Genomic DNA, 24004 nt, shown 5'->3' on the forward strand with positions numbered 1-24004 from the left:
ATCTAGTTGAATCTTGATGGGAGGTATGTTGCGAATTTTGCCAATATCAGCTGGAGATTTTTCCTGTAAGGAGGGTGGTAGCTGATTCTATAGGAACAAGAGATCAATGTTTCCAGAATTTGTTCTAGTATAGTCAGAAATGGAACAAATGAAAGTTGTCAAAAGATCATTTAATCCACCTGGTGGCCTACTCTGATGACTACTCTCAAATTCTAGAATCATTTCCATTTTTGGTAGAAAGAAATCCAGACATGATATTTCTCTAAGAAATCTCAGTCTAGTAAGAGGGTAGGGGTGGAAGAACTAAGAAGAAAAGCATGTGTAGTTCTAAAGCATCTAATCAAAATGGGATAATTTCAGAGACAGAGTTTTCTTGGGTTAATTAGAGATCCATACTATTTGAACTTTCAGGAGGGGGCTGTTCTGTAGCAGTGGGGTTGGACAACAAGACTGTAGCTTTATTCTCAATTAGACATTCATCCCCAGTCTAGAGAAATGTTCCTCCAAGCTGATTAAGAGGGAAGATTGTGAAGAATTCCTGTATCTCTTTGAAGCTCATAACTGAGAATTTGGATAACACTAGAAAGTGTTGTTAGAGGGCTGAAGGTGCCCGTAATGCTTGAATTTGTAACAACCTCTTTTCAATGCCCTGACTCCTCACAATAAAAGCAGAGACTAGGACAATTTCGATTTTGTTTAAGAATTTTGATTTGCTGGAGTTGAAGATCAGGATTTTGGAAATTTTCCTTCGAGGTGGAGAAATATGATTTGCCAAACTAAATCTGTAGTAAAAGTAGTTTCTCACCTTATCCAAATCCTTTTTACTAGAAGGGAAAGGTCCTGATTCAGCCATTACTAAAAATAAGAGTTCAAGACCACTTGAGTGAAAGGAATTTCTGAAGAAAGACTGGATTTTTTCTTAAAAACAATCTGAAGCTGATTGTAATATTTATGAACAGGTTCACCAGAACTTCATGTGGAAGCTTAAATTTTGTTTAAACAGACAGGCTTTGGAAACAGCTTAAGAATTGCCCTATGAAATCACCTACTTGTTGCTTGAGTCTGATCATACAATAAGTAGTTAACAGGCTTATTTCCAAGTTATAATTCCACAGATCTTTCAGGATTTTCCCAATTAATATCTCTTTCCCACTTTTGAGCCTGGTTTTCACTGACAAGCATTTAAATTTTCTGATATATGCCAGAGATGTATGGTTGATATATTTGAATGGCTATATTACATTTCCCAGCAAATCTATGACTATCATTTATTACTTTGGGGGAAAAAAAAAAAAAAAAAAAAAAAACATTGACAATGGTTCCCAGTTCAGCTTTAGTTCAGGGAAGATAAGAACTTAAGTGTTTATCTCTAGTTCATCAGAAGGCTTAATTTTTAAATAGACAGATTATGATAAACTCAGAGGTAAAGGGATTGGGGAGAGTTTCAGAGAAAAAGATTCAGCAAGGACAATGGGTGCTGAGGGTGTAGAGGAAGTGTAGGCAACACAGAAAGGAAGGAGGAAACGGTGTCAGAATCAGAGCATGACACATAGAAGCCGAGGAAGAATAGCCAGAGCTTTTAGGACTCATTTTATCTTTTTCAATTGTTCATTTGGCTCAGTTAATCTTAAAACTGTATTTCATTGATAAATTGTTTTAAACTCCTGACTGTATTTGAAAGTTTCAAAAATGCCAATGTAAGTAAGCATTCCACCTAGTTCTTGAAATTTTTGAGCTGTTGCAGTCGAATTTGGTTTTAAGGAAAGTAAGTTTAGGAATTTCAAAAGTTCTTCATAATGGTCATTTACATTATAAATTACTTTTGGTCAGATGGCTCCATTTAGTTAGAAAGGCACATGAGGAAGAACCACAATTTTTAAATGCAAAAGTTGTTGGAGTATCTGTACATGTATGTGTTCAGTTCAGTTCAGCTCAGTTCAGTTCAGTTCAGTCCCTCAGTCGTGTCCGACTCTTTGCAACCCCATGAATCGCAGCATGCCAGGCCTCCCTGTCCATCACCAATTCCCAGAGTTTACTCAGACTCACATCCATCGAGTCAGTGATGCCATCCAGCCATCTCATCCTCAGTCGTCCCCTTCTCCTCCTGCCCCCAATCCTTCCCAGCATCAGAGTCTTTTCCAATGAGTCAACTCTTCCCATGACGTGGCCAAAGTACTGGAATTTCAGCTTTAGCATCATTCCTTCCAAAGAAATCCCAGGGCTGATCTCCTTCAGAATGGACTGGTTGGATCTCCTTACAGTCCAAGGGCCTCTCAAGAGTCTTCTCCAACACCACAGTTCAAATGCATCAAGCACCTTCAAAACATTTAGATGATGGAACTCCATTTCTAAGAGATTTTTTTTAAAATAGAGTAAAACATTATTTTTAAGCTCAAATAGCTTACAATGAAAAGTGCTCAATTCAAACAGCTTGCAACTCAGCCTTCAGACCTCAGGCCAATTAGTTCTAAGGAAACAGCTTGGTCATGAAGGAGCCTGTCCAAAGGCTTCCCAGCCATTTTCCACTGGACTCCTAAGGAATAAACAGTCTGAAAAAGCAGTACAGCTTTACGGAAGCAACCCCTGTCCCCATAGAAACAGGGCACCTCAGTCATTTTCAACTAAAATAACCCAGTTTCAAAATCATACCAATGTGCCAAATGGGTGGCAAATACAGAGCAGATTTTAACCAGGAAGGCAAAACCTTAAGAAAAATCTTGAATAAAGAATAGAAACTTCAAATGCAGAGATTGTAAGCTTGAATCCTAGAGAAAGATGCACTTTCAAACTCCAGGATCTGTGAGAAAAGCAATAAGCGTAATAGACTCAGTTGTGGGTACTGCATCTGTTTACACACCAGCCCTAGATCTTGTGGAAGTCCTTACTGGTCCCTGTACAGACCACTAAAATGTTGATTAAAAACAAAGAGGCTGCCAGATATTTCTCTAGCAAAGGTAGGTTTATATGGGATGAGCAGAGACTTTCATTCTGGGGTCTGCAATCCTGGTAAGCCACATGCAAGTTCCTGCATGACAAGGGAAGGAGAATTATTCTATCAGGGAAAAGTGGGATGGGAAGTTATAGTAACAAAGAGTCCATGGCTTTTCATTAGCTGAATGCTTGCCAGGAAAGGAGAGGATCATTTTTCTTTCTATTGGGTTTCTGTTATCATCACAGTGTGAGAACCCCCAATGCCGGTCTCCAGATTCCATTTGGTTGAGTTTTCTGTTTATTAATTTTTATATTATTTAACAACATTTACTTTTCACATTTATAAGCCATATAATCCATGTTATAATCAAATATGTAATTAAATTGATTTAGTGACTTCATAACTTCATCAACTCTATTTGACTATAATTTTTAAAGCAGTCTTCCATTCAGTTTCATTTAGATTTTAAAATATGTTTATATATATTTGAAAACACACTTCCATGCACAATTCAAAAATGTTCTCATCATTTTCCTGGTAGTGGAAAAATTGAATTAAAATATGTGAATATTTTTAAAGTAGAATTTTGAAATAAAATGTTCTCTACCTTATGGGTTTCCCTGGTGGCTCAGTGGTTAAAAACCTGCTGGCCATGGTAGGACACACAGGTTCAATTAATGAGTCAAGAAGATCCCCTGGAGAAGAAAATGACAACATAACCTAGAATTCTTGTTTGGGAAAACTCATAGACAAGGAACCCTGGTGGGCTACAGTCAATGGGGTCACAAAAGAGTTGGATGTAACTTAGCAACTAAACAACAACCTCTATCTAATAGTGGAAATGATACTTAAAAAAATTTTAACTGCCATTTTGTGATTGGTCTGTTCATATTTTCTGTTTTTTTTTTTTTTTTTTTTTTTTCCTGGTTCAGTTTTGGAAGGTTATACTTGTCTAAAAAATTCATCCATTTCTTTCATGTTTTCCATTTTATTGGTATATAGTTGCTCATAGGCTTTTATGATCCTTTGTATTTCTGTGTTGTCTGTTTTAGCTTCTCTATTCTTTCTTGTTTCTTGATGAGTCTGGCTAACAGTTTGTCAATTTTGTTTATCTTCTCAAAGAACCAGCTTTTAGTTTTACTTACTTTGTTATTTTCTCCTTCATTTCTTTTTCATTTACTTCTTCTCTGATCTTTATGATTTCTTTCCTTCTACAAACTTTGGGTACTTTTTGTTCTTTTTCTAGTTGCTTTAAGTGTAAGGTTAGGTTGTTTATTTGATGTCTCTCTTGTTTCTTGAGGTACACTTGCATTGCTATAAACTTCCTTCTTAGCACTGCTTTTATGGCATCCCATAGTTTTTTGTTTGTTTGTTTGTTTTGTCTTCTTCTTCTTCTTCACTTTTTTTAATGTAGCCTTGTGATTTAATCCAATTGCACAGATATTTAAAATTACAGCTCCTCTAGATATCTAAGGAAGATTATGCATGCCTCCGTATTTCAATTCTGCAATGTTACATTTGAACTGATATAGTGAATTTCACATAATGATGGATCAATTTAGAATCCCCTTGCAACACCTCAAATTATATAAAATGGAACCAAGTTTTAAAACTCTGTGGAACGTTTTCATGCTAGTTATATATATATGTATGTGTATATATATATATATATATATATATATATATATATATATATATTTACTATCAACTTTGGATTATAATACATCAGGTGACTATACTATAAAATGTTGGTCACTGAATATCATGGACTTTAAACTAGCTTTGGCCCTAAAACCATAGCATCACTTAAATGGACAACCAGAAAGTCCCTTCACTTCTAGAGCCTCAAATGTTTTTCTTTAAAAAAAAAAAAAGGAAGATTTGTGTAACCAACTGCCTTCTGTGGGACAAGAACTATGGTAATAGTGGGTTCAGCTATTACAGTTATGCTTATATTTTATTTTCAAAAGCACTTTATATGAAAATATAAGTATGAGTTTCACTAGGAAATTTACATCTGGACTTGGTATCAACCTCAGATTTCAGTTTTGCAAGGAAAAATAGGCTTTCAGGTTAAAAAACAATTTGTAACCAAGACTTTAATACCAAGGATTCTCACAAAATATATTACAAGTGACAGCATGAAAAAAGAAGAATCTGGCACAGTAACTCAGTCCAGCTCTGCATTGCACCCTTAAAATGGAAGGGCATTTGGTATCTTGAGTAGTCTCAAATTTCCAAATAAAGAAAATTACAAAGAGCTATATATTCATATTCAGCAATCACAAAAGGAACTTAAAACCTAAGGCAAAGGTAAACTAACTTCCTTGAAACTTCTTAAATTCTACACAAACTGTACAACCTTTTGTCAAGTGTGAAGACTAGTAGAACTTTAAAACCTTTAATCTAGCTTAAGGGTGCAGCTCTAATTTTTCTGGCTGGCTTTGTGTTCGCAACAGCTTTTAAAAACTGTTTAACTACAGCTGCATACCATATCCTAGCTATGTTGAAAAAATATTCCACTTTTTGCCAATTTTTGTTTCCATAGTGTTAAACATCAACTTTAGCTGGTCAGGAGTTAGAGGTTTATTATCAGTCTATGCAAGACTAAAATTCAAAGCAAATTCAGTTTTACTTGAGGAAACATTGTAAAGTAACAATTATTTATATTACATGTCTCATATGATCCAATGGAAACCATAGAGAATTATACCTTTTGTGTCACTGTTCCAACAAACAAATCTGAACAGCTAAAACATTTTGAAAATGCATTAAGCTTATGAAGTCTCAAAAAAATTTTGTTTTTCGGTACATACTTCTGTCAGATGAATTTATTCCCTGTACACCACTCCTCTTGCAAACTGGTCTTTTATTACCTTTCATTTGCTTACTGAGACCTAGAGAAAGATCAGGAGGGCTTGTGATTTCTCTACCAGGACAGTGATCTCTCTCTTCTATCTCTAGAAAGGGACCTTCTCCAGCTGTGGGAGGAGCTTCTCCAACTTGGAGATCTGTGTCAATGTGGGGGACTCTTCCTCCAATAATCATCTCGAGGGCAATGACCCCAAGAAGGAGGTGGGGCACAATTTTGACTTCTCTTTTCACCATTTGACAATTCCACTCTTACTTGGCATCCACCTAGGATTCTTCCATCTAGCTCTCGGACAGCAGCAGCTGCATCTCGGGGATCTTCAGATTCAACAAAAGCGAACCTGGGAGGGTTTCTAGCAAAGCACACAATTCAGAGTGGTCCATAATAGCCAAAATCTCATTCTAATTCTGTCTTTTTACCATTGTTTCCAAGATTATCTACATAAACTTTACAGTCCAAAGAACAGGAATCATGATGCATTTTGAAATCTTGAGTTAAAAATGTGAAAGTTCAAATCCATAGAACCTAGGTTAGGTCTTCCTTGTCCTCTCCCTCCTGAAACTCCCAGATGCTCTCGCATATCAGGAATCCACAAAATCGCGGATCCCATAGGTTTTGAGTTGTCACCCCTTCATTGTCATTTGTTCCTAGGCATATTTTAATTTTCTTAATGATCTGTTGACTATTCATAATCATGTTGTTTAGTCTCCATGCGCTTGTGTGTTTTTTTTAAAATAGTTTTTAATTCCTATAGTTGATATCTAATCTTGCAGTGCTGTGTTCAGAAAATATTTATGAAATATTGTAAAGTAATTAGCCTCCAATTAAAATAAATAAATTTCAATTAAAAAAATGATTTCAATTAAAAAAAATTACTGAGGCTTGAATTGTCAGACCAAGATGTAATCTATCCTAGAGAATGTTTCATGTGCAGTTGAGAAACTATAATCAAGAATCTTCCTCAAAGGAAAGCCAAGGGCCAAATGACTTCACAGGCAAATTCTACAAAAATTTTAGAAATGAACTAACATTTATCATGTTCAAACTCTTCTAGAAAAATGCTAAGAAAAGAAGGAAAATTTCCAAACTCATCTGTAAGGCCACCATCACCCTACTAAAACTAGACAAAGATGCACAAAAATAAAGAAAATTATAGGCCAATATCACTGATGAATTTAGATGCAAAAATCCTCAATAAAATTTTAGCAAACTGAATACAATAATACATTAAATATCATGCATCGAGATCAAATGTTATTTATCCCAGGGATGCAAAGATTCTTCACTATACACAAATCAATCAGTGTGATACACCATACTGATTAGTTGAAAGATAAAAATCTTATAATCATTTCAGTAAATGCAGAGAATGCCTTTGACAAAATTCAATACACAATTATGACAAAAACTCTCCAGAAAGTAGGCATAGAAGGAACATAACTCTACAGAATAGAGACCATATATGACAAACCCACAACAAATATTATCATCAATGGTGAAAAACTGAAAGTGTTACCTCTACAATGACGACCCTGTATGCAAGACAGGAAAAAAGACACAGATGTGTATAACGGACTTTTGGACTCAGAGGGAGAGGGAGAGGGTGGGATGATTTGGGAGAATGGGAATTCTAACATGCATACTATCATGTAAGAATTGAATCGCCAGTCCATGTCTGACGCAGGATGCAGCATGCTTGGGGCTGGTGCATGGGGATGACCCAGAGAGATGTTGTGGGGAGGGAGGTGGGGGGGGGGCATGTTTGGGAACGCATGTAAGAATTAAAGATTTTAAAACTAAAAAAAAATAAAAAAATAAAAGCTGCTTTACTGCGAAAAAAAAAAAAAAGAATAGTACAAGGGTGTCCACTTTTGCCACTATAGTTCAACATAGATTTGGAAGTCCTAGCCAAAGCAGTCAGAGAAGAAAAAGAAATAAAAGGGAGCCTAATTGGAAAAAATGAAGAAGTAGAACTCTCACTGTTGAGAGATGACATGATTCTCTATATAGAAAACCATAAAGATGTCATTAAAAAATTAGTAGAACTAATCAGTGAATATAGTAAAGTCAAAGGATGGAAAGTTAATACGCAAAAATCCTTTGCATTCCTATACAACAACAACAACAACAAATTAATAAGAGAAATTAAGGAAGCAATCCCATTCATCATTTCAACAACAACAAAAAAATAATAAAATACTTAGGAATAAGGAAAATATTTACCTAAATAGACAAAAAGTCTGTTTGCAGAAAAAGCATAACACAGTAATGAAAGAAATCAAAGATGACACAAAAAAGATGGAAAGATATGGTATATTCTTGGATTTGAAGTATTACTACAGTGAAAATGACTATTTCCCAAAGGATTTTTATAAATTCAATGCAATCCATATTGAACCACCAATGATATTTTTCATAGAGGTAAAACAAATAATTCCATAATTTGAATGGAAATAAAAAAGACCTTAAAAACAACACCCATTTTTGGATGTGACTAGTGAGGGAAGCAAACTCCAATGCTGTAAACAAGAATATTGCATAGGACCCTGGACTGTTAGGTCCATGAACCAAGGCAAATTGGAAGGTGTCAAACAGGAGATAGCAAAAGTGAACGTCAACATCTTAGGAATCAGCAAACTAAAATGGACTGAGATGAGTGAATTTAACTCAGATGACCATTATATCTACTACTGTGGGCAAGAATACCTTAAAAAAAAAAAAAAAACACGGAGTAGCCATCATAGTCCACAAAAGAGTCCAAAATGCAGTACTTAAATGCAATCTCAAAAACGATAGAATAATCTGTTTATGTCAAAGGCAAATCATTCACTATCATGGTAATCCAAGTCAATGAACAGACCAGTAAAGCTGAAGCTGAAGTTGAACAGTTCTGTGAACCTAAAAGACCTTCTAGAACTAACACACCAAAAATATGTCCTTTTCATTATAGGGGACTGGAATGCAAAAGCAGGAAGTCAAGAAACACCTGGAGTACAGGGCAAAATTGGCCCTGGGAAACAGAAGGAAGCAGGGCAAAGGCTAATAGAGTTTTGCCAAGAGAGCACTTTGGTCATAGCAAACACCCTCTTCCAACAACAAAAGAGAAGACTCTACAAAAGGACATCAACAGATGATCAGCACCAAAATCAACTTAACTATATTCTTTGCAGCCAAAGGTGGAGAAGCTCTATACAGTCAGCAAAAACAAAATTGTGAGCTAACTGTGTCTAAGATCATGAACTCTTTACTGCCAAATTCAGACTTAAATTGAAAAAGTAGGGAAAACCACTAGACCATTCAGGTATGACCTAAGTCAAATTCCTTACAATTATATATTGAAGTGAGAAATAGATTTAAGCGACTAGATCTGATAGACAGAGTGCCTGATGAACTTTGGATAGAGGTTCAAGACATTGTAGAGGAGACAGGCAGCAAGACCGTCCCCTTGGAAAAGAAATGCAAAAAAAGCAAAATGACTGTCTGAAGAGGCCTTACAAATAGCTGTGAAAAGAAGAGACGTGGAAAGCAAAGGAGAAAAGGAAAAATATACCCACTTGAATGCAGAGTTCCAAAGAAGAGCAAGGAGAGATAAGAAAGTCTTCCTTAATGATCAATGCAAAGAAATAGAGGAAAACAATAGAATGGGAAACACTAGAGATCACTTCAAGAAAATTAGAGATACCAAGGGATCATTTCATGCAAAGATGGGCTCAATAAAGGACAGAAACTGTACGGACCTAACAGAAACAAAAGATATTAAGAAGAGGTGGCAATAATACAAAGAAAAACTGTATAAGAAAGATCTTCATGACCCAGATGATCATGATGGTGTGATGACTCACCTAGAGCCAGACACCCTGGAATGTGAAGGTAAAGGAGCCTTAGGAAGCAGCACTATGAACAAAGCTAGTGGAGGTAACGGAATTCCAGTTGAGCTCTTTCAAATCTTTAAGGATGATGCTGTGAAAATGTTGAACAAAATATGACAACAAATTTGGAATATTCAGCAGTAGCCACAGAACTGGAAATGATCAGTTTTCATTCCAATCCCAAAGAAAGGCAATGCCAAAGAATGCTAAAATTACTGCACACATGCACTTATCTCACACACTAGTAAAGTAATGCTCAAAATTCTCCAAGTCAGGGTTCAACAATATGTGAATTGTGAACTTCCAGATGTTCAAGTTGGTTTTAGAAAAGGCAGAGGAACCAGAGATCAAATTACCAATGTCTGCTGGATCATTGAAAAAGCAAGAGAGTTCGAGAAAAACATCTATTTCTGCCTTAATGACTATGCCAAAGCCTTTGTGTGGATCACGACAAATTGTGGAAAATCCTTCAGAAAATGGGAAAACCAGAGTATCTGATCTGCCTATTGAGAAATCTGTATGCAGGTCAAGAAACAACAGAAGTGGACATGTAACAACTGATTGGTTCCAAATAGGAAAAGGAGTACATCAAGGCTATATATTTTCACCTTGCTTATTTAACTTTTATGTGGAGTACATCATGAAAAATGCTGGGTTGGTTGAAGCACAAGCTGCAATCAAAATTCCAGGAGAAATATGAATAAGCTCGGATATGCAGATGACATCACCCACCCTTATGGCAGAATGTGAAGAAGAGCTAAAGAACCTATTGATGAAAGTGAAAGAACAGAGTGAAAAAGTTGGCTTAGAGCTCAATATTCTGAAAATTAAGATCATGGTATTCAGTCCCATGACTCCATGGCAAATAGATGGGGAAACAGTGGAAACAGTGACAGATTTTATTCTTTTAGGGTCCAAAATCACTTCAGATGATGACTACAGCTATGAGATTAAAAGACATTTACTCCCTGAAAGAAAAGCTATGAACAACTTAGACAGCATATTAAAACAGAGACACTACTTTGCCAACATATGTCCATCTAGTTAAGGCTATGGTTTTTCCAGTAGTCATGTATGGATATAAAAGTTGGACTTTCATGTCAATGTATGGAAAAACCAATACAGTATTGTAAAGTAAAATAAAGTAAAAATAAAAATTAAAAAAAAATAAAGAAATAAATCTGAGTGTTGAAGAATTGATGCTTTTGAACTGTGGTAATGGAAAGACTCTTGAGTGTCCCTCGGACTGCAAGGAGATCCAACCAGTCCATCCTAAAGGAGATCAGTCCTGGGTGTTCATTGGAAGGACTGATGTTGAAGCTGAAACTCCAATACTTTGGCTGGCTGATGCGAAGAGCTGACTCATTTGAAAAGACCTTGATCCTGGGAAAGGCTGAAGGTGGGAGCAGAAGGGGATGGCAGAGGATGAGATGGTTGGATGGCGTCACTGATTCAATGGATATGAGTTTGAGTAAACTCTGGGATTTCATGATGGACTGAAGATCTGGCATGCTATGGTCCATGGGGTCGCCAAGAGTCATACAGGACTGAGCAACTTAACTGAACTACTGAACAGAAAAAAGACCCTGAATAGTCAAAGAAATGTTGAGAAGGAAGAATAGGGTTGGAAGAATCAACCTTACTGGCTTCAGAATATACTACAATGTTCCAGCGATCAAGACAGTATGTAACTGGACACTCACACACACACACACACACACACACACACACACACACACACACACACACAAAGAATAAAAAGAAATATAGACCAATGGAAAAATATAGAAAGTCCAAAAATATAGTCATACACATATGGGCATCCAGAGATAAACTCATGCTCCTATGGGCACCTTATCTTTGACAAAGGAGGCAAATATATATAACGGAGAAGAGACCATCTCTTCAATTATTGGCAGTAGGAAAACTTTCAGCTACGTAAAAAGGAATATAATTTGGACTCTTTCTAACACCATACAAAACAAACTGAAAGGATTAAAGACCTACATGTAAGACTATAAGCTATAAAACTCTTAGAGAAAAACAGAAGTAGGACACTTTATAATATAAATCACAGCTAAGTCTTCTATAAACCATCTCCTACAGTAATGGAAATAAAAGCAAAAATAAACAAATTGGAAATAATTAAATTTAAAAAAAAAACACTTTTGCACAATGAAAGAAAGTACAAACTAAATGAAAAGACAACCCTCAGAATGGGATAAAATAATAGCAAATGAATCAAATGACAAGTAATTAATCTCCAAAATATACAAACAATTTATTCAACTCAACAGTAGAAAAACAAACAACCCAATCAAAAAGCAGGCAGAAGACCCAAACAGACATTTCTCCAAAAAGGCATACAGATGACTGAAGAGCACATGACAAGAGGCTGAACATCATTTAGCTTTTTTTTTTTTTAATAAATTTATTTATATTTATTGGAGGCTAATTACTTTACAATATTGTATTGGTTCTGCCACACATCAACATGAATCCACCATGGGCATACACATGTTCCCCATCCTGAACCCTCCTCCTTCTTCCCTCCCCATACCATCCCTCTGGGTTGTCCCAGTGCACCAGCCCCAAGCATCCAGTATCATGCATCAAGCCTGGGCTGGTGATTCATTTCATATATGATATTATACATAATTCAATGCCATTCTCCCAAATCACCACACCCTCTCCCTCTCCCTCAGAGTCCAAAAGACTGTTCTATACATCTGGGTCTATTTTGTTGTCTCACATACAGGGTTATCATTACCATCTTTCTAAATTACATATGTATGCTTTAGTATACTGTATTGGTGTTTTTCTTTCTGGCTTACTTCACTCTGTATAATCGGCTACAGTTTCATCCACCTCATTAGAAAAGATTCAAATGTATTATTTTTAATGGCTGAGTAATACTCCATTGTGTATATGTACCTCAGCTTTCTTATCCATTCGTCTGTTGATGGACATCTAGGTTACTTCCACCTCCTGGCTATTATAAACAGTGCTTTGATGAACATTGGAGTTCATGTGTCTCTTTGTGAAGAGCATACACACTCTCTCAGTGTGTATGCCCAGCAGTGGTATTGCTGGGTCATAAGGCAGTTCTATTTCCAGATTTTTAAGGAATATCCACACTGTTCTCCAGAGTGGTTGTTTTAGTTTGCATTTCCACCAACAGTGTAAGAGGGTTCCCTTTTCTCCACACCCTCTCCAGCATTTATAGTTTGTAGACTTTTGGAGGGCAGCCATTCTGACTGGCGTGAAATAGTACCTCACTGTCGTTTTGATTTGTATTTCTCTGATAATGAGTGATGTTGAACATTTTTTCATGTGTTTGTTAGCCATCTGTATGTCTTCTTTGGAAAAATGTCTATTTAATTCCTTCATCCATTTTTGATTGGCTCGTTTATTTTTCTGGAATTGAGCTTTAGGAATTGCTTCCATATTTTTGAGATTAGTTCTTTGTCAGTTGTTTCATTTGCCATTATTTTCTCCCATTCTAAAAGCTGTCTTTTCAGTTTGCTTATAGTTTCCTTTGTTGTGCAGAAGCTTTCAGTTATAATTAGGTCCCATTTGTTTATTTTTGCTTTTATTTTCAATATTTTGAGAGGTGGGTCATAGAGGATCCTGCTGTGATTATGTTGGAGAATGTTTTGCCTATGTTCTCCTCTAAGAGTTTTATAGTTTCTGGTCTTACGTTTAGATCTTTAATCCATTTTGAGTTTATTTTTGTGTATGGTGTTAGAAAGTTTTCTGCTACTGCTAAGTCACTTCAGTCGTGTCTGACTCTGTGCAACCCCATAGACGGCAGCCCACAAGGCTCCCCTGTCCCTGGGATTCTCCAGGCAAGAACATTGGAGTGGGTTGCCATTTCCTTCTCCAATTCATGAAAGTGAAGAGTGAAAGGGAAGTCGCTCAGTTGTGTCCAACTCTTTGCGACCCCATGGACCACAGCCTACCAGGCTTCTCTGTCCATGGGATTTTCCAGGCAAGAGTACTGGAGTGGGAGTTTCATTTTTTTACAAGTGGTAGACCAGTTTTCCCAGCACCGCTTGTTAAAGAGATTGTCTTTAATCCATTGTACATTCTTGGCTCCTTTGTCAAAGATAAGGTGTCCATAGGTGCATGGATTTATCTTTGTGCTTTCTATTTTGCTCCGTTGATCTATATTTCTGTCTTTGTGCCAGTACCATACTGTCTTGATGACTGCGGCTTTGTAGTAGATCCTTAAGTCAAGCAGGTTGATTCCTCCAGTTCCATTCTTCTTTCTCAAGATTGCTTTGGCTATTTGAGATTTTTTTGTTTTTCCATACAAATTGTGAAATTATTTGTTCTAGCTCTGTGAAAAATATCATTGGTAGCTTGCTAGGGATTGCATTGAATCTGTAGATTGCTTTGTGTAGTATCCTCATTTTCAGTATATTGATTCTCCCAATCCATGAACATGGCATGTTTCTCCATCTATTAGAGTCCTCTTTGATTTCTTTCACCAGTGTTTTATAGTTTTCTATATATAGGTCTTTAGTTTATTTAGGTGGATATATCCCTAAGCATTTTATTGTTTTTGTTGCAATGGTGAATGGAATTTTTTCCTTAATTTCTCTATTTTCTCATTATTAGTGTATAGGAATGCAAGGGATTTCTGTGTGTTGATTTTATATCCTGCAACTTTACTGTATTCATTGATTAGCTCTAGTAATTTTCTGGTGGAGTCTTTAGGGTTTTCTATGTAGAGGGTCATGTCATGTGCAAACAGTGAGAGTTTTACTTCTTTTTTTCCAACTTGGATTCCTTTTATTTCTTTTTCTGCTCTGATTGCTGTGGCCAAAACTTCCAAAACTATGTTGAATAGTAGTGGTTAAAGTGGGCAACCTTGTCTTGTTCCTGAATTTAGGTGACATGCTTTCAATTTTTCACCATTGAGGATAATGTTTGCTGGGGGTTTGTCACATATAGCTTTTATTATGTTGAGGTATGTTCCTTCTATTCCTGCTTTCTGGAGAGTTTTTATCATAAATGGTTTTTGAATTTTGTCAAAAGCTTTCTCTGCATCTATTGAGATAATCATATGGCTTTTATTTTTCAATTTCTTAATGTGGTGTATTACATTGATCATTTATTATTAGAGAAATGTGAATCAAAACTACAATGAAGTATCATATCACACTGATCAGGAAGGCTATCATCAAAAAGTCTATAGAAAGTAACCACTGGAGAGGGTGTGGAGAAAATGGAACCCTCTTGCACTGTTGGTAGGAATAAAAATGATGCAACCACTATGGAGAACAGTATGGAGATTCCTTTAAAAACTAGTAATAAAAGTACCATATGAAACCAGAACTGAAAGATACATGTATCCGAATGTTCATTGCAGCACCATTTACAACAGGTAGGACATGGAAGTAACCTAGATGTCCATCAACAGTTGAATGGATAAAGAAGTTGTGGTACATATATACAATGGAATATTACTCAGCTAAAAGAAACACATTTGGGTCAGTTTTAATGAGGTGGATGAACCTATAGCTTATTATACAGAGGGAAGTAAGTCAAAAAGACACAGCCAAATATCATATATTAATGCATAAGCATGGATTCTGGAAAGATAGTACTGATATTACAAGACAGCAATGGAGACACAGACACAAAGAACAGACTTTTGGACATAGTGGGGGAAGGAGAAGATGGGATGATTTGAGAGAATAGCATTGAAACCTATACATTACTATATGTAAAACAGATAGCCAGTAGAAATTTTTTGTATGATGTAGGGAGCCCAAATCTGGTACTCAATGACAACCTAAAGGGGATGGGATGGAGTAGGAGTTGGGAGAGAGATTCAGGAGGGGGGAGATATATATAAATATATATGTATGGTACTGCTAAGTCTCTTCAGTCGTGTCCGCCTCTGTGCGACCACAATGACGGCAGCCCACCAGGCTCTCCCGTCCCTGGGATTCTCCAGGCAAGAACACTGGAGTGGGTTGCCATTTCCTTCTACAAAATATATATATGTATATCTATGGGTAATTCATATTGATGTATGGCTGAAACCATGACAATATTGTAAAGTAATTATCCTCTAATTAAAAAAAAAAAAATCTGCCAACTATAAGTCAGCTATTTTCCATAGAGATCTCTACAAAGATGGAAATATTCTCAATCCAATGTATGACTACATGTGGCTGCTGAACACTTGAAATGTTACTAGAATGACCTATGAACTGAATTTTAAATTTTATTTAATACTAATTTAAATTTTAATAGCTACATGTGGCTAGTTGTAACTGTATCAGACAGCAAAGATAGAGATTCAAAATAGGAACTTGGTTTGTAATTTGCATTTTTAAATCCCATAGAGGTTATTTTTTGCTAATGAATGAATAAATGAAACAAATGTACATTCTTGTGTGTTTATGGCCCAGTCCAATCTCCTGCTGGACTGTTATTGTTCCAGACTGATAATAATTGGGACATAGAAATCATAGAATTTAATCAGATAAAAGTAATATAAAAATTACAAATTATAATTTAAAAGCAACCATAAGTTATAAGGAAGTCTACATGGAAAGACAAACTTAGAAGAAATTCAGGAGAGAAGATTTGGTTTGACTCACATGACAGCAGACAACATGATTTATCCAGTCAGGTTGGAGCTTGTCTAATGTTGCCTACATGCAGCAGTTCAAGATCTAGAATAAGGGTTGGGGATTAGGCCATCAGTAACCAGTAATGTGTGTGAGTGGCAGGTCCAATGTCAGTGGACAGGAGACCTTCAGAGCATGCAGTGTGGTGGAGTCTTGGTGTAGGAGCCTAGGCAGGTAGCTGTGGGAAGACCATGTAAGGTCCCAGTTTGCTTTTCTAGAGATTGCAGGAAAGTTGTCACCAATCCAAGTCTTCAGAGGTGCAGAGGACCTACATTGTACATTTTTCAACATTCTTTCTCTGTTTGTCATGTTTCCATAGTTATGAATCCTATTTCTTAAAAAGGAAGCCACAAAAAACTGGCGATCTTTACTAGCTGCAACTGAATCTAGTTGGGTCGTATAAGCTAGATAATTTCTATCTCAATCATTTGCTCAAATTGTAAATTAGAAGGATCCAATTAGGAAGGATATTTCTTATGGATTCCATGTGACTGGTGTTTGTAGCAAAAGATTTTCAAACCTAAAGTTATTAATGGTAAAAAAGCGAAGTTTCAGGGACAGAGGAGGCATTTTTGCTAGCATAATTAGTAAATCCAAGTTCAGACAACAGGACATCTGTAGCAATTTGAGAATTTTTTTTTGGCCAATGTTATAGAACTACATTTTTAGACTTTTTCTGATAGCTTAGTCTTGAGCTTGGTTTTTCAGCTCTAAAAATATCTATCCTCAATATCCTTTACATTTTTTTTAACCTGCTGAGTCAGCAAGAGTTAATTTCTTCTGTATGCAACTGAAAACCCTAATTAAGATAGAAATTTGTTCTAAAATAAGCTGTCAACCAAAAGACTTGACAGAAACTGAAATATTCTAAAGTTAGTTATGTGGCCTAGTTGAGGATGACAGATGTGAAATCTTCAAAATTAATAATAGGCAGAACTCTTGCCAACTCATAGCCTATGGTGGGGAAATGGATAAATTTTCTGCTGTGATCAAAAAAATAATGCCTAAGTCTTTTGCAAACCAATGAACATTTGACACAGAAACAAAATGAATAGCAAGAGGTAATCAAGGATTTTGAGTTCAGCTTGATTTTTTCTGAGTGTCCTGAGCATGAAATGAAAATAATAATAATAACAAAACCAACCAATAAACAATCCAGCAACAACAAAAAAATCCCTAATTTCTCAGACAAAGGCAAAAAAAAAAAAAGATTTTTAAAAATCTACAGGTATGTTTTAAAAACCACACATGCAATGACAGTGATAGAAAAGATAGTTGTCAAACTAGAATATGACTTAATTGTTTTCAGCTCTTAAATTATCATAGGGTCTTGATTGAGCTCATTTTCCCACAAGGTATAGCCAGTTTTCACTCCATTCACCACATTGTAATGGAAAGTCTCCAGATATACACCTATGATACATTCCCAGCATATCTTAGAATTTCCTATCAAATGAACTAGAAGAGATTGCTCAGTTATAAAAGATGAAGACAGGGAAAAGTTGTGGAAATGGTTTCAAGGATCCTAAATCAAGAATACAGAAAAAATATATATATTTTAGAATACCTGAGTTTCTCTATAATGTTCACTTATCAAAAATTCTGGATTGCCTCTGCAAACTTTCACATTATTGCTTTTAATCATTAATATATCCTAATTATATTAAAGAGCATATTATCCACTCTCAACAGATGGTTTTGAATAAAGGTTCCTGTGGCTCAAATGGTAAAAATGTGCCTGCAATGGGAAGACCTGGGTTTGATCCATGAGTTGGGAGGATCCACTGGAGAAGGGAAAGGCTACCCACTTGAGTATCCTGGCCTGGAGAATTCCATGTACTGTATAGTTCATGGGGCTGCAAAGAGTTGGACATGACTGAGTAAATTTCACTTTCACTAATTCTAGAAATACAAATTAGATGTGGTTATTGACCCTACAAAATAGTTGCAATGGGTACAATGGTGTTACAATCTCAAAAACTTAGATGAACAAAAAAGTAATTTTAAGTGCTATTTGGGGGAAAAAATGGCTGATGTCCTTTCTTTGAATCACAAAATTATTTTAAAATTGTATGGAGACGCACCAAAGTTGCCATTCTGGAAGAGTTTGAATCCTAAGAATTATGAAGAAAGTAATTTGGGGGTAGTTGCATCATACTTCATAGCTTATCCAACCCAAACGACATCCCTCAAGACTTGCCAGAAATATTCATTTCTTCAAGGTGTTGGAAATCATTCATAAGAGGAGAATAAGCATCAGAGAAAATGCCAACTTCTATTATCCATAACCTGAAGAGACCTAGAGTAGCTGTTACTTCAGTAAAACTATTTTTCCTTTTCAAAGTAACTAGTAGAAGCAAAAGATAAAAAAAGCATTGTTGTTTGGTTGAATGAACTTTGATATCCTAATAAAAGACAAGATGAGAGTGATAATCATTCCTTCAGGGACCTGGAGGAATCCTTAATGGTGGCTAATAAATATTGAAGTTTCTCAGACAAAAAGAAATGATGTCTACCAAATTCATACTTGACTTATAAAACTGGGAAAAAAATGTCTAGGTGAACAGAGATCTCAATAAGTTACAATGACAGAGCTGATCCCCTTTCATTGGCAGAGAGCCCTTGGAATAAAGGAGAATTTGGAACACTTACTTGAGAGCATCACAACTGTATCACTGATCCTGCTAACAGCATCAATTGTCTCACTGTATCTCACTGTCTGCACTGTTTGCTGAACCCAGAGTAGGCAAGACACGAGCTAAGAGGCTGGGAGAAGATTCGAGGAGCCATAGGAACTACAGTCATGTTTGTTTATTCCTGGCAAGAGCCATAGCATAACCTAATACAGCACAACCTCTCTTCTGGCTGGCTTAGTGGCCATAACAATATTATCTCCTGGCTGACACAGAAGCCATAGCAGTAGAAATTCTATATCCTCTCTTCTCATGGCCGAACCAATGGATATAGACAAGATGCAGCAGTACTATTGCTGCTGTCTAGGTGGAGCTCACATATGTGTACCACACACAAACCATGACGCTATGACCAAACAAGTAACTCATGACACCGTATGCACGGTGCTATAAGTGATCTCAGCTGTCACACAAACTTTCATTTATTTATTTATTTATTTATTTAATTGTGGGACTAGAGAAAGAGGCAGCGGAGCCAAGAGAGCCCAGTCATGCCATCGTGGCTAATTCGCGCTCTCTCCACAACAAACAAGCAGCACACTTCTGCTCTTTACTTCCTGCCTGGATCTTGTGTTCAGGTGTGCAGTGTATTGAATGGTGGTGTTAAGACCATGAAGAAGAAAACCATCTACAAAAGGTGATGACACCAGAGGCTGGTGAGATCCTGAAGTCTTGATACCACTGTTAACTGTAGTTGTCAAAAGCACAGATCCCAGCACAGGGATGCCTGTACTCAAGACCAAACCCCAGTGCTAACTAGTTGTATGAAGTTAAGCAAGATACTAACATTCTTTTTGTTTATGTATTTTCATTGACAAAATGGAGATGATGTTGTTAAGTATTTGGTTGGTTCCTATAATTAAAATGTAAAGAAATGTCAAAGTAATACCTGACAAATAGTAAGTATTATGGAAATGGCTTGTTTTTATGATAATAACACTGGACTTTAAAACTCTGAATTTTTTATTGCCTGAGATTCATGATCAATTCTTTTTCTAAGTCATTTGAGATAGGTTTTCTGTAATTAGAGATTAAATTCAATCCTGAATAACATAATAATATGAACAATAGTACAGTAATTATCAAAGAAGAGGAAAGCTATACATGTATATTATATGTGCAAAATTATATTATTCAGTTCAGTTCAGTTGCTCAGTCGTGTCTCTCTTTGCGACCCAATGAATCGCAGCACGCCAGGCCTCTCTGTCCATCACCAACTCCCAGAATTCACTCAAACTCATATTCATCAAGTTGGTGATGCCATCCAGCCATCTCATCCTCTGTTATTCCCTTCTCCTCCTGCCCCCAATCCCTCCCAGCATCAGTCATTTTTCCAATGAGTCAACTCTTCACATGAGGTGGCCAGAGTACTGGAGTTTCAGCTTTAGCACCATTCCTTCCAAAGAACACCCAGGACCGATCTCCTTCAGAATGGACAGGTTGGATCACCTTGCAGTCCAAGGTACTCTCAATAATCTTCTCCAACACCACAGTTCAAAAGCATCAACTCTTCAGAACTCAGCTTTCTTCACAGTCCAACTCTCACATCCATACATGAGCACTGGAAAAACCACAGCCTTAACTAGATTGACCTTTGTTGGCAAAGTAATGTGCCTGCTTTTGAATATGCTATCTAGGTTGGTCATAACTTTTCTTCCAAGGAGTCAGCCTCTTTTAATTTCATGGCTGCAATCACCATCTGCAGTGATTTTGGAGCCCCAAAAAATAAAGTTTGACACACTTTCCACTGTTTCCCCATCTATTTGCCATGAAGTGATGGGACCAGATGCCATATTCTTTGTTTTCTGACTGTTGAGCTTTAAGCCAACTTTTTCACTCTTCACTTTCACTTTCATCAAGTGGCTCGTTAGTTCCTCTTCACTTTCTGCCATAAGGGTGGTGTCATCTGCATATTTGAGGTTATTGATATTTCTCCCGACAATCTTGATTCCAGCTTGTGCTTCTTCCAGCTCAGCGTTTCTCATGATGTACTCTGCATATAAGTTAAATAAGCAGGGTGACAATATACAACCTTGATGTTCTCCTTTTTCTATTTGGAACCAGTGTGTTGTTCCATGTTCAGTTCTAACTGTTGCTTCTTGACCTAAATTAAACTATCATAATTTTCTTTGGAGTATCATTATGATCAAGTCAACTGTATTATTTTAATTTATTTATCTTGTATTGAAGAATAATTGTTTTGCAGAATTTTGCTGTTTTCTGTTAAACCTCAGTATGAATCAGCCATAAGTATACATATACCCCCTCCCTTTTGAAGCCCCCTCCCATATCCCTCCCCATCCTACCCCTCTAGTTTGATACAAGTGCCCCTGTTTGAATTTTCTGGGCCATACAGTGAATTCCCATTGACTATCAATTTTACATATGGCATTTTTGAATAGCTAACACCTTTGTGTCAATAAATGCTTCAAATTCTCTACTTATGTAAAATAGTCAAACTCAGTTTATCACAGGAAATCTGAGGTAACTTTAGAGTAAGTTTTATGAAAATAAATACTATATATTAAATATTTTTAATAAATTCAGTTCCATATGAAACTTTAACTGTAAAATTGCCATAGATCATTACTAGTAACTACTTCATTTAAAATATTTACAAGAATTTAATTCTGGTGTTACATAGCATTTTCCTCAATTTGATAATCTACAGTTATTATTTTTTATTTATCACAATTTGGCAAAATGTTAAAAATAGTAAATATTATGGATATTCATAACTAAGCCTGAGTGGACCTAAGGGGTACTTGGATATTTTATTTCTGTTTTTACTTCCTTAGTATATAATGTTTATGATTCTACAATGTATCCCATTATAAGATATTTTCTGGGTGAGGGGTAACAAATAGCAGAGAAGATATGAGGAAGCTATGGCCAATCTTCAAGTGTTCTTCTCTGGATAATAAGCAAAGAAGTAAAAACGACACATAGAAATTTTCTGAAGCACTTAGAAATTATAGAAGATAGATTTACATTGGCACAAATCACAAGAAAACAAATGGCTTTATAGTGCCAGTTTTGCGTGTAGGAGAGGATTAAACCAGGGTTATGTCTTTTTTTGACAGATGTCAGAAAGCCAGAAGGAGGGAAATTGTCTCAAGAGAGTTCAATTCAGTCTCATAGTCATGTCTGACTCTTTGCAACCCCATAGACAGCAGCATGCCAGTCCATCACCAACTGTCCATCAGCCAACTCACGAAGCTTACTCAAATTCATGTCCATCGAGTCAGTGATGCCATCCAACCATCCTCTATTTCCCCTTCTCCTTCCACCTTCAATCTTTCCCAACATCAAGGTCTTTTCAAATGAGTTAGTTCTTCACATCAGGTGGCCAAAGTATTGGAGCTTCAGTTTCAGCATTGGTCTTTCCAATGAATATTCATGACTGATTACCTTTAGGATGGACTGGTGGGTTCTCCTTGCAGTCCAAGGGATTGTCAAGAGTCTTCTCCAACACCGCAGTTCAAAAGCATCAATTCTTTCATGCTCAGCTTTCTTTATAGTCCAACATCCATACATGACTACTGGAGAAACCAAAGCCTTGACTAGACTGACCTTTGTTGGTAAAGTGATATCTCTGCTTTTTAACATGCTGTCTAGGTTGGCCAGATTTTTTTCCAAGGAGCAAGTTTTTTGTTTTTTTTGTTTTTCAAATATTGTCATCGCTGCAGTCACCATCCCCAGTGATTTTGGAGCCCCCCAAAAAGAGAAAAAAACAAAGTCACCCTTTGTTTCCATTGTTTCCCCATCTCTTGGCCATATAGTGATGGGACCAGATGCCATGTTCTCAGTTTTCTGAATGCTGAGCTTTAAGTTAATTTTTTCACTCTCTTCTTTCATCAAGAGGCTCTTTAGTTTTTCTTCACTTTCTACCATACGGGTGGTGTTGTCTGCATATCTGAGGTTACTTATATTTCTCCCCAAAATTTTGATTCCAGCTTGTGCTTCATGCAGCCTGGTATTTAGCATGATATACTCTGCATATAAGTTAAATAAGCAGGGTGATAATATACAGTCTTGACATACTCCTTTCTTGATTTGGAACCACTTTGTTGTTCCATTTCCATTTCTGACTGTTGCTTTTTGAGCTGCATACAGATTTCTTGGGAGGCAGGTCAGATGGTCTGGTATTCTTATCTCTTTAAGAATTTTCCACAGTTTGTTGTGATCCACAAAAAGCATTTAGCATAGTCAATAAATCAGAAGTAGAGGTTTTTCTGGAACTTCTTGCTTTGTCAATGATTCAGTGGATGTTGACAATTTGATCTCTGGTTGCTCTGCCTTTTCTAAATGCAGCTTGAACATCTGGAATTTCATGGTTCACATATTGTTGAAGTCTGGCTTGGAGAATATTGAGCATTACTTTGCTAGTGTGTAGGCTGAGTGCAATTGTATGGTAGTTTGAACATTCTTTTGCATTGTTTTCTTCGAGATTGGAATGAAAACTGACTTTTTCAGTCTGTGGCCCATGCAGAGTTTTCCAAATTTTCTGGCTTATTGAGTTCAGCACTGTAACAGATTTAAAAAATCTTTTAGGATTTGAAATATCTCAACTGGAATTCCATCACCTCCACTAGCTTTGTTCTTAGTGATGCTTCCTCCTCTAAGAGGGCTTATGCCATACACATCTCGAGAGAGTAGAAGTGATGAATTATGGAAACTTATTGAAAAATAGCAGCTGTGTGGGGTTAGTAGAGTTATGGAAAAGAGAGTTGGAATGAATCCTAGATCACCATGAAATCAAGGAATAGTGCTGAGACAGAAAATAAAAGCCTTTGTTTGGAAGATGGAAGCTAATATTTTGTAATGGAGATGTTTTGTGAAGCTAAGTGGATGCTTTTAAAACTGAAGGAGAAGCATGTGAATATTCATATTAAGAAACAAATTTTTTTTTCTAAAATTAGAGTACTGATCTTTAGGTATGCTTCTCAAAACATGCCTACCAGAAATCAGGGTACAAATTAAACAAT

The 24004-nt window shown here is 36.4% G+C and overlaps 1 pseudogene; it reads right to left on the reverse strand.

The window, feature by feature from the left end:
• Positions 1-5819: 5819 nt before the first annotated feature.
• LOC138446275 (serine/arginine-rich splicing factor 3 pseudogene) lies at positions 5820-6284 on the reverse strand (annotated as a pseudogene).
• Positions 6285-24004: the final 17720 nt, after the last annotated feature.

Source organism: Ovis canadensis, chromosome 9, assembly GCF_042477335.2.
Source record: "Ovis canadensis isolate MfBH-ARS-UI-01 breed Bighorn chromosome 9, ARS-UI_OviCan_v2, whole genome shotgun sequence".
In the NCBI taxonomy this organism is placed as follows: Eukaryota; Metazoa; Chordata; class Mammalia; order Artiodactyla; family Bovidae; genus Ovis; species Ovis canadensis.